General features: G+C 40.6%; 1 long non-coding RNA gene across 1 annotated transcript in view; it reads left to right on the top strand.

Moving 5' to 3' along the window:
- Positions 1-13,285, top strand: part of LOC117976031 (uncharacterized) — a 158,322-nt gene that overhangs the window by 83,348 nt on the left and 61,689 nt on the right. The window contains exon 4 of the long non-coding RNA XR_010109925.1: positions 599-851. This is a non-coding gene — a long non-coding RNA (uncharacterized LOC117976031). The remainder of the gene's footprint in view (positions 1-598; positions 852-13,285) is intronic.

The raw sequence follows: 13,285 nt of genomic DNA, 5'->3' as shown, positions 1-13,285 counted from the left end.
AGAACATTAAAAATAACCATGATTAATATGCTAAGGTGCTAAGAGGTCTAATGAAAAAGTGGACAACAAGAAAGAATGGATGAGTTATATAAGCAGAGAGTTGGAAATGCTAAGAAAGAATAAAAGGAAATGCCAGGAAAGAAACCACTTGTAACAGAAATGAAGAGTGCCAGTAGACTAGATACAGTAGAGGAAAGAATCATTGAGCCTGAAGATATGTCAATAAAAATTTTCTAAACCAAAAAGCAAAGAGAAAAAAGAATTTTTAAAAATGGAACAGAATACCCAAGAACTATAAGACAATTACAAAGGGTGTAACTATATGTAACAGGGTTGCCAAAAGGAGAGGAAAGAGAAAGGAACAGAAGAAATATTTGAAGTAATGATGGCTGAAAATTTTTCAACATTTTCAAAACCACAGATCTAGAAAGCTAGGATAACACTGAGTAGGGTAAATACCAAAAATGCACACCTCCACATAATAATCAAACTGCAGAAAACTAAAGACAAAGAGAAAATCTAGAAAGAAGCCAGAGGAGGGAAATACACTTTACCTACAGAGGAACAAAAATAAAAATGACATTGGATTTCTTTTCAGAAACCATGCAAGCAAGAAAAGCATGTGGTGAAATATTTAAAGAATTGAAAGGAAAAAAAATCTACCTAGAAGTTTGTACCCAGTGAAATTATCCTCCAAAAGTGAAGGAAAAATAAAGACTTTCTCAGAAAAAAGAATTGATGTAGACCTACCTTGCAAAGAAGGATTACAAGAAGTTCTTCAGAGAGGAGGAAAATGGTGTAGGTCAGAAACTTGGGTCTGCATAAGCAACAGGGAGCATCAGGAAAGAAGTGTAAGTAACATAAAATATTTTATTTTTCATATTAACGGATATAATACATTGTTCAAAATAACAATGAAGCAATATATCTGATGATCACAGCTTATGGACAAATGAATGACAGCTGTATTATAGGGATGGGAGGCCCTCCTCTTTCCTTTCCCTCTTGGGAAATGGTGAGGAGCCATTTAGATCATGGAAATGGTGAGGAGCCTCTTGGGAAATGGTGAGGAGCCATTTAGATCATGTGGACAGGGATGAAACGATGAGTAGAAGGAACCTGGGTCCCTAATGTTACAGATTACCATATGAGCTCTAGATATTATTTGAAGGTCCCCATTAGAATTAGCTGAGCCTCTACCTAGCAAATACAAGAGCCTAGTACCAGTAGAGAAGTGTGAGAGGAATCCCGAGTGTGCAGGGTTAAAGGGGGATCAGAGAATGAAGGTAGCTCAGGCGCACCATTCTCATCAGTAGGTTGTCAATAAAAGAGCCACGAAAGAGAGAGAAGAGAACTTGAAGAGACAATAAAGGACACAATTTGCTGCTTTCTGAATCACTGATGAGTCTGAGTCAGTTAAGGTATAAATGCTTCAAAAATAAATAGTATGAATGGCAAGAATGGACTCTTGTTAAGTACTTTCTAATAGTAGAATTTGCATTTATTATAAACCTGCATCGATGTTGCACTTTTATCAAAATTAAAGCCATTAAGTCAAATAATCCTAGTTTAATTATGAATAAGAGATGTATTAATCAACTACTGTAAGTACATTGTCACATTATTTAAAGAAAACTAAAAAATCATTTTGACAAGGAGATCATGTGCCAAACTTAATGAACATAGCCAGGACAATTTGGGTTGCTTAAAGATTTTTAAAAACAAATTTGTATGGAGATTTTTGCAGCATGGATATGGATATAGATATAGATAAGTAGATATATATATATGAAACAATCATTAGCAATGTTTAGGTCTGGTTTATGGGATTAGGTAATAAATTTTCTTTTTGTATTTTTTACTTTTTTGATCTTTTTTTAAGTTCAAATCATGTTATTAAATTATTATTTTTTAAATTTTATTATTATTATACTTTAAGTTTTAGGGTACATGTGCACAATGTGCAGGTTTGTTACATATGTATATATGTGCCATGTCGGTGTGCTACACCCATTAACTCATTATTTAGCATTAGGTGTATCTCCTAATGCTATCCCTCCCCCCTCCCCCCACCCCACAACAGGCCCCGGTGTGTTATGTTCCCCTTCCTGTGTCCATGTGTTCTCATCATTCAATTCCCACCTATGAGTGAGAACATGTGGTGTTTGGTTTTTTGTCCTTGAGATAGTTTGCTGAGAATGATGGTTTCCAGCTTCATCCATGTGCCTAAAAAGGACATGAACTCATCCTTTTTTATGGCTGCATAGTATTCCATGGTGTATGTGTGCCACATTTTCTTAATCCAGTCTATCATTGTTGGACATTTGGGTTGGTTCCAAGTCTTTGCTATTGTGAATAGTGCTGCAATAAACATACGTGTGCATGTGTCTTTATAGCAGCATGATTTATAATCCTTTGGGTATATACCCAGTAATGGGATGGCTGGGTCAAATGGTATTTCTAGTTCTAGATCCCTGAGGAATCGCCACACTGACTTCCACAATGGTTGAACTAGTTTACAGTCCCACCAACAGTGTAAAAGTGTTCCTATTTCTCCACATCCTCTCCAGCACCTGTTGTTTCCTGACTTTTTAATGATTGCCATTCTAACTGGTGTGAGATGGTATCTCATTGTGGTTTTCATTTGCATTTCTCTGATGGCCAGTGATGATAAGCACTTTTTCATGTGTTTTTTGGCTGCATAAATGTCTTCTTTTGAGAAGTGTCTGTTCATATCCTTCGCCCACTTTTTGATGGGGTTGTTTGTTTTTTTCTTGTAAATTTGTTTGAGTTCTTTGTAGATTCTGGATATTAGCCCTTTGTCAGATGAGTAGGTTGCAAAAATTTTCTCCTATTCTGTAGGTTCCCTGTTCACTCTGATGGTAGTTTCTTCTGCTGTGCAGAAGCTCTGCACAGCAGAAGAAACTACCATCAGAGTGAACATTTTTGATCTTTTTTAAAAGAGGAAAAATAAATATTTAAAATTTATCATTCTTGGGTGTTTCTTGGAGTGGGGGATGTGGCAGGGTCATAGGATAATCGTGGAGAGAAGGTCAGCAGATAAACACATGAACAAAGGTCTCTGGTTTTCCTAGGCAGAGGTCCCTGCGGCCTTCCGCAATGTTTGTGTCCCTGGGTACTTGAGATTAGGGAGTGGTGATGACTCTTAACGAACATGCTGCCTTCAAGCATCTGTTTAACAAAGCACATCTTGCACCACCCTTATTCCATTTAACCCTGAGTTGACACAGCACATGTTTCAGAGAGCACGGGGTTGGGGGTAAGGTTATAGATTAACAGCATCCCAAGGCAGAAGAATTTTTCTTAGTACAGAACAAAATGGAGTCTCCTATGTCTACTTCTTTCTGCACAGACACAGTAACAATATGATCTCTCTTTCTTTTCCCCACATTTCCCCCTTTTCTTTTCAACAAAACCACCATCGTCATCATGGCCCATTCTCGATGGTCGCTGTCTCTTCGGAGCTGTTGGGTACACCTGCGGAAAGGATGTCACTTCACAGTTGGAAGATTGCATAGCGGCCAGGCAGAGGCACTCCTCACTTCCCAGGCAGGGTGGCGGCTGGGCAGAGGCGCTCCTCACATCCCAGACGGGGTGGCCGTGCAGTGGCGCTCCTCACATCCCAGACGATGGGCGGCCGGGCAGAGGTGCTCCTCACATCCCAGACGATGGGCGGCTGGGCAGAGGTGCTCCTCACATCCCAGACGATGGGCGGCCGGGCAGAGGGGCTCATCACATCCCAGACGATGGGTGGCCAGGCAGAGACGCTCCTCACCTCCTAGATGGGGTGGCAGCCGGGCAGAGGCTGTAATCTTAGCACTTTGGGAGGCCAAGGCAGGCAGCTGGGAGGTGGAGGTTGTAGCTAGCCGAGATCACGCCACTGCACTCCAGCTTGGGCAACATTGAGCATTGAGTGAGTGAGACTCCATCTGCAATCCCAGCACCTCCGGAGGCCGAGGTGGGCAGATCACTGGAGGTCAGGAGCTGGAGACCAGCCCAGCCAATACGGCGAAACCCCGTCTCCACCAAAAATAGAAAAACCAGTCAGGCGTGGCGGCGCTTGCCTACAATCCCAGGCACTCAGCAGGCCGGGGCAGGAGAATCACGGGAGCCCGAGGCAGGGAGGTTGCAGCCAGCCGAGATCAGGGCAGTACAGTCCAGCCTCAGCAACAGAGGGAGACCGTCGAAAGAAAGAAAATGAAAGAAAGAAAGAAAGAAAGAAAGAAAGAAAGAAAGAAAGAAAGAAAGAAAGAAAGAAAGAAAGAAAGAAAGAAAGAAAGAAAGAAAGAAAGAAAGAGAAGGAAAGAAAGAAAAAGAAAGAAAGGGAGGGAGGGAGGGAGGGAAGGAAGGAAGGAACGATTTTAAATTTCAAAGTCCTCTATCTCCTTTACTGTTAGTTGAAGGGAAACAGGTAGAAATAGTGGATATAAGAAAAGTGTGCACTTGAAGTGCTTCGCTTTTGTAAAGGAAGAAGAGAAACACTTCCAAAGTCAAGGGTGTTGTTCAGCTATAAATGAGCCTTTGTCTGTGTTCATCTCTATTACTCCTGCCAAGGACAGGGATTTTCCATGTGATTCTAAGAGGATTAAAATGGTAAAAAAGAGTGACTGTGACAAGCTGAGACGTGCCTTTAGGATAACCAAAGGTCAGAAAAGGATTAAGTAAATGACCCAGCTGGAGAAGGTAGAGAAACACCCTATCAAGGAGAACCTGACATTCTGAGGACAAGAGTGTTTGCTCGGGAAGAGCTAAGGAGAATGACACTCAGGGTGTGATCCTGGGGACAGCCTCAGATCAGAGAAGTGGAGTCTGGACTACGAAAACCGGAGGTTTTTCTGTGAGGAGAACCCAGGGAGGCTGCTGGCTGAGCTGGCGGGAATGTGGAGAAGAAAAGCAAAGACAAGAACCTGCTCCTGAGGTCTGGAGGTTGAGGAGAAAAGGAGTGTGGGTGAAGTAGTAATCTCAGAGACTGAGGCTAAGAGGAGAAGTCTCTGAACTGAATAAAGGCACTGCCACTAGAGAAGAACCAGAAGGTCCCAGAGTGCGTTATATCAAAATACTGGGGAATTGTTCTTAACATTTGCTTCAACTGTGTAACTGTATAATGCACACACCTCAACTTCCCCGTTCTATAGGAAGTGATACCTGCGTATCAACGCTACAGTGCACCCTGTTGGGAAAAGAAGCATTGTTGGTGACCAGTGAATGAGGAAAGGAAGGGTACTAACTTCAGCAGAGGGAATGCTGTTTCACAAAATACAGCTAAGAATGTTATGCATGCAATGTTGTCTTTTAATTTTCACAGTAACCCTCTGCAGTCAGTAATATTATCCCTGCTTCACAGACCTGAAGAGAAAAGAGTTTACTAATGTGGTCAAGCTGCTCAGCAAGCTTAAGTCTGGTTTGAGCCGAAGCCCTCACTTCCCACCTTACCATGCCTGTGAGCACTCTCTGATCTGACTCGGAAATGAAGAGTTAAATTTAGGTGAGTCAAAATAGATCATTTAAGTGGAGAATAACCTGGCATCCTTATTTCTAAAATGCATGATAAACTTTCAGTATTTTACCTAATTTCCTAAATATTCCAAAGAGATACTTAATTCTCAAGACCCCCAAAAGCCAGAAGCATTCCATTCTCCAAATGAAAAAATTGCATGTAATATTTTTTAAATGGAGCAGCATTATATTCATGCCATTAATGGAATTAGATATGCTCAGATACATAAGCAGTATGCACAGTGTCCACATAATGTCTCAGACACACTAATCTGAGAGGTTGAGGAAATCAAATATTGTTAAATATTATTTAGAGATGTACAAAGGTAGCTCTCAGAGAGGAAGCCATCAGTAGGTTTATAACAAGTCCATGTTTTTCTTTTCTATTTTTGTATTAGGGAATAGATGTTGATAATCAAGAAAGATTACTTGTTTCCAGGGTGAAGGGGGAGGGAAAAAGCAACCAATTACACTAAATCAGAAGTATCATTTTGTGGGGGGTGTAATAACTGATAGGATGATGAGTGTTTTATTTAAAGTTCCAACAAATAATTTTAAGGAGAATGTTTCATTAATTCATGTAGTCACTCAGTTTTCATTCTTTCCTTCCAGTGCCAGCACTGGTAAGTGTGAGAGAAAAATGAGTAGGACATGGTCCTTTCCTCACAGTGAGGGCAATAGATACACATGAGCTAACTACAGTGAAATATGATAGGCTTTGCAAGGACAGATGAGCAAAAGGCTGTGGGAGCCAGAAGAAGGGAAGCATCTATTGCACCAAGACCTGTGTGACTGTTAAAGCTCCCCAAAGGCAGAAGCCAGGCCCCAGCCCCTGGAGTGACTGCCAACATAGCAGCTGCGGAGCCGCGGTTACACCATTGTAGCAACAGCCAGAAAGCAAGATGAAGCCAGGCCCGGCAACCTCATGGTTGTGGTTAACAGGTGTTGAAGCAAGTGTGAAGGAAGTGTGAGATCAAACCACAGCTGGGTTTGGAGAGATAAACCTCTCTTAAATGCATAAAGAAATAAACTAAGCAGGCAATGTTGTCACTTCACTGAAGTTTAAGTTTGTCTTCAAATTTATCAGGATCCCAAGGTTTTTCCTATGGTTTTTCTAAGCTTTGACACTTACCTGGGTTACAATTCTAATTTGGAAAAGGACAGAAATGTTGAGAATCAAATGCCTGAAAGTGAAAGATGAACCTCTGCAAGAAAGTGGCTGGAGTATTCATTAGCACTTTGTTTGGAACTTTCTCACCTGCTAAGTCCTCATCTGCTTCTTCCCTTAAAAATTGCAATGCTTTATTCATTCATTCATTTGTTAATTAAGCATATATGGAGCACCTACTGTGGACTAAACTTTGATGATTCATAGATGATTAAATGCCATCACTCTTCTCTGGGAGTTCATCTTAATGGGAAGGCAACACTCAATCCCAATATAAGGCAATAAATGTGTAAAACATATCCTGGAAACACAATGGAGGAACTGATTTACCTGCCCAAGAAAGATGTCATAGGAGAGAATATCTTTGAGCTTGGGTGTAAAAGATATGTAGGGATTTTCAAATAGGGTGGCAAAGAGATTTTTTTTTAATTTAATTTTTATTTTGGAGAAAGGGTCTCACTCTAACATCTACATTGGAGTGCAGTGGCACAATCATGGCTCACTGCGGCCTTGACTTCCCAGGCTCAGATGATTCTCCCACCTCAGCCTCCCAAGTAGCTGGGGCTACAGGCACATACCACGGCACCTTGGTAATTTTTTGTATTTTTTTTTTGGTAGAGATGGGGCTTTGCCATGTTGCCCAGGCTGGTCTCAAAGTTCTGAACTCAAGTGATTCGCCCGCCTTGGCCTCTCAAAATGCTAGGATTACAGGCATGAACCACCATGCCTGGCCCAGAGAGTTTTTAAAGAGAGAAAACAGCCTGAGCTAAGTCACAAATGCCCAGAATTGCATGGAGTATTCAAGAAAAGGGGCCAGCATTAGGTCAGGATTGGAGTAGCAGAAGATGTGCTGGAAAGGCAGATTCGGACTACCCTTATAGAAAAGAAGAAACAAACAATTGTCTTAAAAGCGTTAGCCCATCCCAACTTGTGGGTTCAGAGACAGTGGGGTTGCCTCTAGTTGACTTTAGCTTGGCTTTGACTTGTTGTTTACTAGCCGAATTTCTAAGACATAGTTTTGAAGCAGGCAAAGTACATACAGAATGTCCCATTGTCCCCTTTCTGCTTCATCCCTCTAAAGAGCACTCTTTGTCTCCAGACTTCTTTCTAGCTTCTTTTATTCTGTGATCTAACAGAGTCTGTCAGCTGGAGGCTCCCTTCCTCATGCCTTTACTCCAGGCTCAACTGAATCTGATAAACACATTAAAAAAAAAAAAAACAGAGTAGCTTCACTGTGTTACTTCTCAAGACAATACGTCTGACTCTCAGTAGAAGTGTTCAATATTTCACATAAACTAATTTTTAGATCTAGCAAGTATGTGCCTGTGTGTTTGCATATGTGGTTGTGAAGATTTTGAGGAGAAAGGAGAGCAGATGCTATTTGGTCTGCTGATGTCATCATCTGGATTCACACGTCACTGAGAGTGAGGAGCGGACCACCTCTGAGCTCCACCTTCTTACAAGTTAGTGTGGCCATGGCCCTAGTGTCCATAGTCTGATGTTGAATGGGGCTTCGATGTACAAGGTCAGTATGTTTCAAGTTTTTATAATAGTCCCTATTAAAGATGTAAATTACCCTACCAAAAAAACAACAAATTTCATTCATGAAGTCCCACTCTATCTTGAAGAATCCATAGGCTTCCTACTTTGAGAATAATCAGTGTGCAATGGGCTACTTTGAACAAACTAAAGTGAGAAAACACAAATAGAGCTCTACATATTATGATAGTTGTGTTGTCAATATTGATCAATGGCCTACAAACATAAATATCACTGTCATGATCTATGAAACCAAGGGTGCCTCCTGGACCCTAATACAGTCATGAGTCACTTAACAATGGGGATACATTCTAAGAAATGCATCATTAGGCAATTTTGTCATTGTGCAACCGTCACAGAGTGTACAGTACTGAAACAAACCTAGATGGTATAGCCTACTACACACCTAGGATATATGATATGGCCAATTGCTCCTAGGCAACGAATCTGTACAGCATGTTACTGTACTGAATACTGTAGGCAATTGTAACACAGTGGTAAATGTTTGTCTATCTAAACATATGTAAACATAGGAAAGGTACAGTAAAAGTAGAATATAAAGGATTAAAAATGGCACGCCTGTATAGGGCATTTACCATGAATGGAGGCTGTGGGACTGGAGGTTGCTCTGAGTTAGTGAGTGGTGAGTGAATGTGAAGGCCTAGGACACTACTGTACACTACTGTAGACTTTATAAACATTGTACACATAGGCTACACTAAATTTTTTTCTTTCTTCAATAGTAAATTAACCTAAACTTACTGTAACTTTTTTATTTTATAAACTTTTTTTAACTCTTTGATTATTTTGTAATACTTAAAATACAAACACATTGTACAGATGTACAACAATATTTCTTTATATCCTATTCTATAAGCTTTTTCCTATTTAATGTTTCACTTTCTAAGCTTTTTTGTTAAAAACAAAGACACAAACACATACATTATCTTAGGCCTACAAAGGGTCAGGATGATCAGTTCTACTGTCTTCCACCTCCACATCTTAGGGTCTTCAGGGGCATTAACATTCATGGAGCCGTCATCTCCTATGATCATGTCTTTTTCTGGAATACCTCCTGAAGGACCTGCCTGAGGCTGTTTTGCAGTTCCTTTTTTTATTATAAGTAGAAGGAGTATACTCTAAGACAATAATTTTAAAAGTATAGCATAGTAAACACATAAATCAGTAACACAGTTGTTTATTATCATGTATTATGTCTGCACATAATTGTATATGTAATTCTTTTTCACCGGCCAGTGCAGTAGGTTTGTTTACACTCACATCGCCACAAACGTGTGATTAATGTGTTGCACTAAGAAGTTACCATGGCTACAACATCACTAGGCAATAGGAATTTTTCAGCTCCATTATAATCTTATGGGACCACCATCATATATGCAGTCTGGCATCGAACCAAAACATTGTTATGTGGGATATAACTGTATTCTTGACTTACTCTAAATAGTAACTCACATATGGTCTGTTATAAGAGATACAGATTTCTAATATATTCTCCATGTTCTACTGAGGTTCTAGAGGATTTGGGGGTGAAGTGAGTGTTTAATATTATTGGTATGGCTAGAGGAATATATGTCTTTTAGTGCAAGCAAAACCCTGCACTATGATAGCTAAGCAAGAGCCATTTGCCTTTCAGTGTGTATAGTCTGAACCTTTTACAGTCTCTAGTGGCAATGTTGGGAGGAAGAGTAGGAGATGATACTAATAAGCTCTGATCTTGCAGATGCAGAATTCTGGGACAGAAATGACTATAAAAGGCTTTGCCAACTGGGGATCCAGGACTGGCACTCAAATTAAAAAGGGAGAGCATCTCTTTTTCTCTTTTTTGTGTGAACCTTTTCCTCTCTACAAATAAACTGAGGCCTAAGGTACTCTTTTCCCAATTCTACTGTGGGTGTTTAGCTTCATGAGCAAAGGGAAATGAAGGATTTGGTTTAAACCAACATCTTAAGCAGGACAGCTGGGAACTGTTATACACCTCCTGGGAAAGCTAAATATGGTAACATTCTCCCCAGGCCCTCACGGGGACTATGTCACAAAGCAGAGCTGGGTGTATTGTATAGGCCTTCATGACAAGCATCACAATCTAGGCTTTGCCAAAGGTGGTGAGCTGCCTCCATGCAGTGCTGGGAAACAATTGTTGGAGGCTGTTGAAGGGGAGTCGGGAATTTTGAGCATTATTCTCTTCTCCTGAGCTGAACTCCTTGTCTTATTTGACAGTTGCTGTGTGCAAAACAGGTTAACCCATTGCGTTGGGTAAATGAAAATCCAAACTGAGGGTGTGCAGAAGCATTTTCCATCTGTGACTCAGGCAGGGCTTTTGCATATTAGCACAGAGCTCAACGAGTAGCAAGAGGGTTGTTTGTTCTTGGGTTATGTTTGCTGTGTTCCAAAACAAAGACAAAATCTGGCCTCAGATCCCTGAGGTCTAACTAATCCAGTAATGAGCTGAGACAGCTTGCTAGGTGTTGTTTCCACCCAATTCCCAGACTGTTCTGTTCTGGGAAGATATTTTCTAAGTTGAAAATGGGGTAAATGTAATAGGCCCTGCTCAAAAATGACAAATCTCATTGTAAAATCATCTACAAATGAGTTGAGCTGGTGATGCCTTAAAACATTCCTCTGTTTCTAAAGTTATATTCAAGAGTCTTATTGTCAAGAAAACATGATAGGTTTATCAAATACCCTGTAGAATACTGTACTCAAAGTGCCTGCTTTATCTTATGCAATTTTTCTATTTAATCTGAGCTCTATGTATGCTACTGCAGCTTCAAAACATCTGGGCACAGCAATTTTTTCTATCCTGCACCTGCAAGGGTAAGTACACACATAAACAAAAAAGAAATTAAATCTTCCGCAGAGCTGGGGAAAAAAAGAACCCAACCAGCCATGAAGCTCAAGGGAGCAGTATGACAAGTGCTGAGCTGTAAACAAGCTTGAGAGGGATTTAATTCTTATGACAAGTGCCAGTGGTGGCATCTCACATGGACTCAGCATATGCACACATTTCAGAGAGGAGCCACACAGGATTTAATGCAAATAGAAAAGAAAAAAAAAAAAAAAGAAACAGCTCTCAGTGCATCAGCTTCTTCTCATCTATAAATAGCCAAGCAAATCAGGATGAGCTAGTGTTGTAATTATCTTGATTTTCAGAATTTTTTGCCACTCAGAAGAGATTTTTAGAGTCTCCTCCCTGCTCTTTATAATTATAGCTGCTGTTCCAACCTCTGCCAAGGGTTGGTGGTTGCAATGTGATATTTGCCAGGTGGCTGCTCTGCAGCACAGAAAATTACCAAGTTTCCTTGGTTTGTCCGGTTTTGTCTTGTAAGATCCAATTCAAAACTTCAGAGGGCAACCATTCATCATCTTGTGACAGCCACTTCTTCACTTTTCCTTGTAACTTCTAGACTCTGGCGCTGTGGGGTCTTCCTGTACTTGAGTAAATGACATGACTGAGATACTAGAGTAGCTATGCTTCACTTTGCACAGAATCACAGACACCGATGTTGGGAAAGGATTAGAAACCAAGCGTTGTGACAGCCCAGAAGCTGTATTCCTTCCAAACGTGGAATGCCATGTTTGCTGATTTGTATTTTCTTTGTGTGTTCAAGAACTACACTGCAGAGTAGGAAAGGAGGGTAGAGAATGATGATTAAAAACAGGCAGGTGGGATGGGAGATCCTGCTAGTTGCCTACCTAATATCCTTCTTCTCCCTCATATCAAGAGTTGGCAAACTCCAATCCACAAGCTAAATCTAGCCTTCTGGCTGCTTTGATAAATAAAGTTTAATTGGAACGCAGCCTCACATGTATTGCCTATGGCTGCTTTTATGCTACAAGATCAGAATTGAGTAGTTGTAACAGATGCTGTATGTTCTGCCAGGCCTAATATATTTACTATCTGGTCTTTTATAGAACAAGTTTGCTGACCCCTGTCTTATATTAACAGAACCCCATTTTGATGGTGGCAGCCATGTGCCAATTTTTTAAAAGTCACTTTCTTGTAGCTAGGGGTAACCACATGATCCAGTCCTGCCTAATGAGATGCAATAGAAAGTGAACTTGGGGGAGGCCTCCAGGAAAACTACTGTTTGCCATATAAAGCCGGCACTGGCCGCTGCCCTTCTCCTTTCTTTTTCTTTCTTGTGGAGTGGCTATGCTAACACTTTTTTGGGGACATGGTTCCCACTTCTGGTGCCTGGTGGAAATGGTGGCTTTCTCATGACTGTGAGGATGAAAGTAACATCCCAAGGACATAAGTGGGAATGCGGGTTCTTAATGGCTTCCTTGAGTAGTTGCTTTAGTCCTGGACTGGTTAGCCCTAGAAAGATTAGCCCATTGGCTGACCCACCTACAAGGGTTTCTATACATTGTAAACAAATGGAATCCCAACTGAAAACTAGGCTGGTCTTGATGGTGTGAGTTACAGCAAATGGATGTCAGAAAAGGTAAGAAACTGCCCTCCCTGTCCTACTTCCATGGAAACACTCTAGGTAAGATTAAAATCCCCAAGTCCTATAATGAAATTTCTATCTTCAGTGTTAGATGGTCACTTGAATCATTTTTAATGAACAATTCAAACTTTGAATGCAAATTGTCTATATTGTAAGAAGAAAGTTCCCTGAATTTCTTTCCTAAAAGTTATCTACTTTTGTGGCAGATACCTCCTTAAATATATTAGCTATTTGCAGTGGTCAATAGTAGCTTTATGTAATGGTGATAACTCCTTTTGACTTAGGTAAAAATGATTGTATTTAGGATGTGAGAATAGGTAGAATCAGGTGAATACTCTCTAGCTCTGAACATGAAAACTTTATGTTCATTCAATTTCTGAAGAGTTAAAAACCATTTCTGCACGATTTCCACAGTTCTTCCCACAGTAATTCTCTTTTCCCTGCCCTCTTCTTCTTTCTTCTCTCCCCTAAGTTCCTGTGCTTGATGCTTTAGGGCATGGGGGTAGTGAGAGATTAGAGAAGGCTGGAGAGTGAGGACTTCATAAAATAATCAGTGCAATTTCTGCCCCTCACTTTATCATACACTGTT

The sequence above is a fragment of the Pan paniscus genome, chromosome 16 (genome assembly GCF_029289425.2).
Source record: "Pan paniscus chromosome 16, NHGRI_mPanPan1-v2.0_pri, whole genome shotgun sequence".
In the NCBI taxonomy this organism is placed as follows: Eukaryota; Metazoa; Chordata; class Mammalia; order Primates; family Hominidae; genus Pan; species Pan paniscus.
Note: the sequence above shows the minus strand (reverse complement) of the source record. Positions and strands in the feature narration are given on the sequence as shown.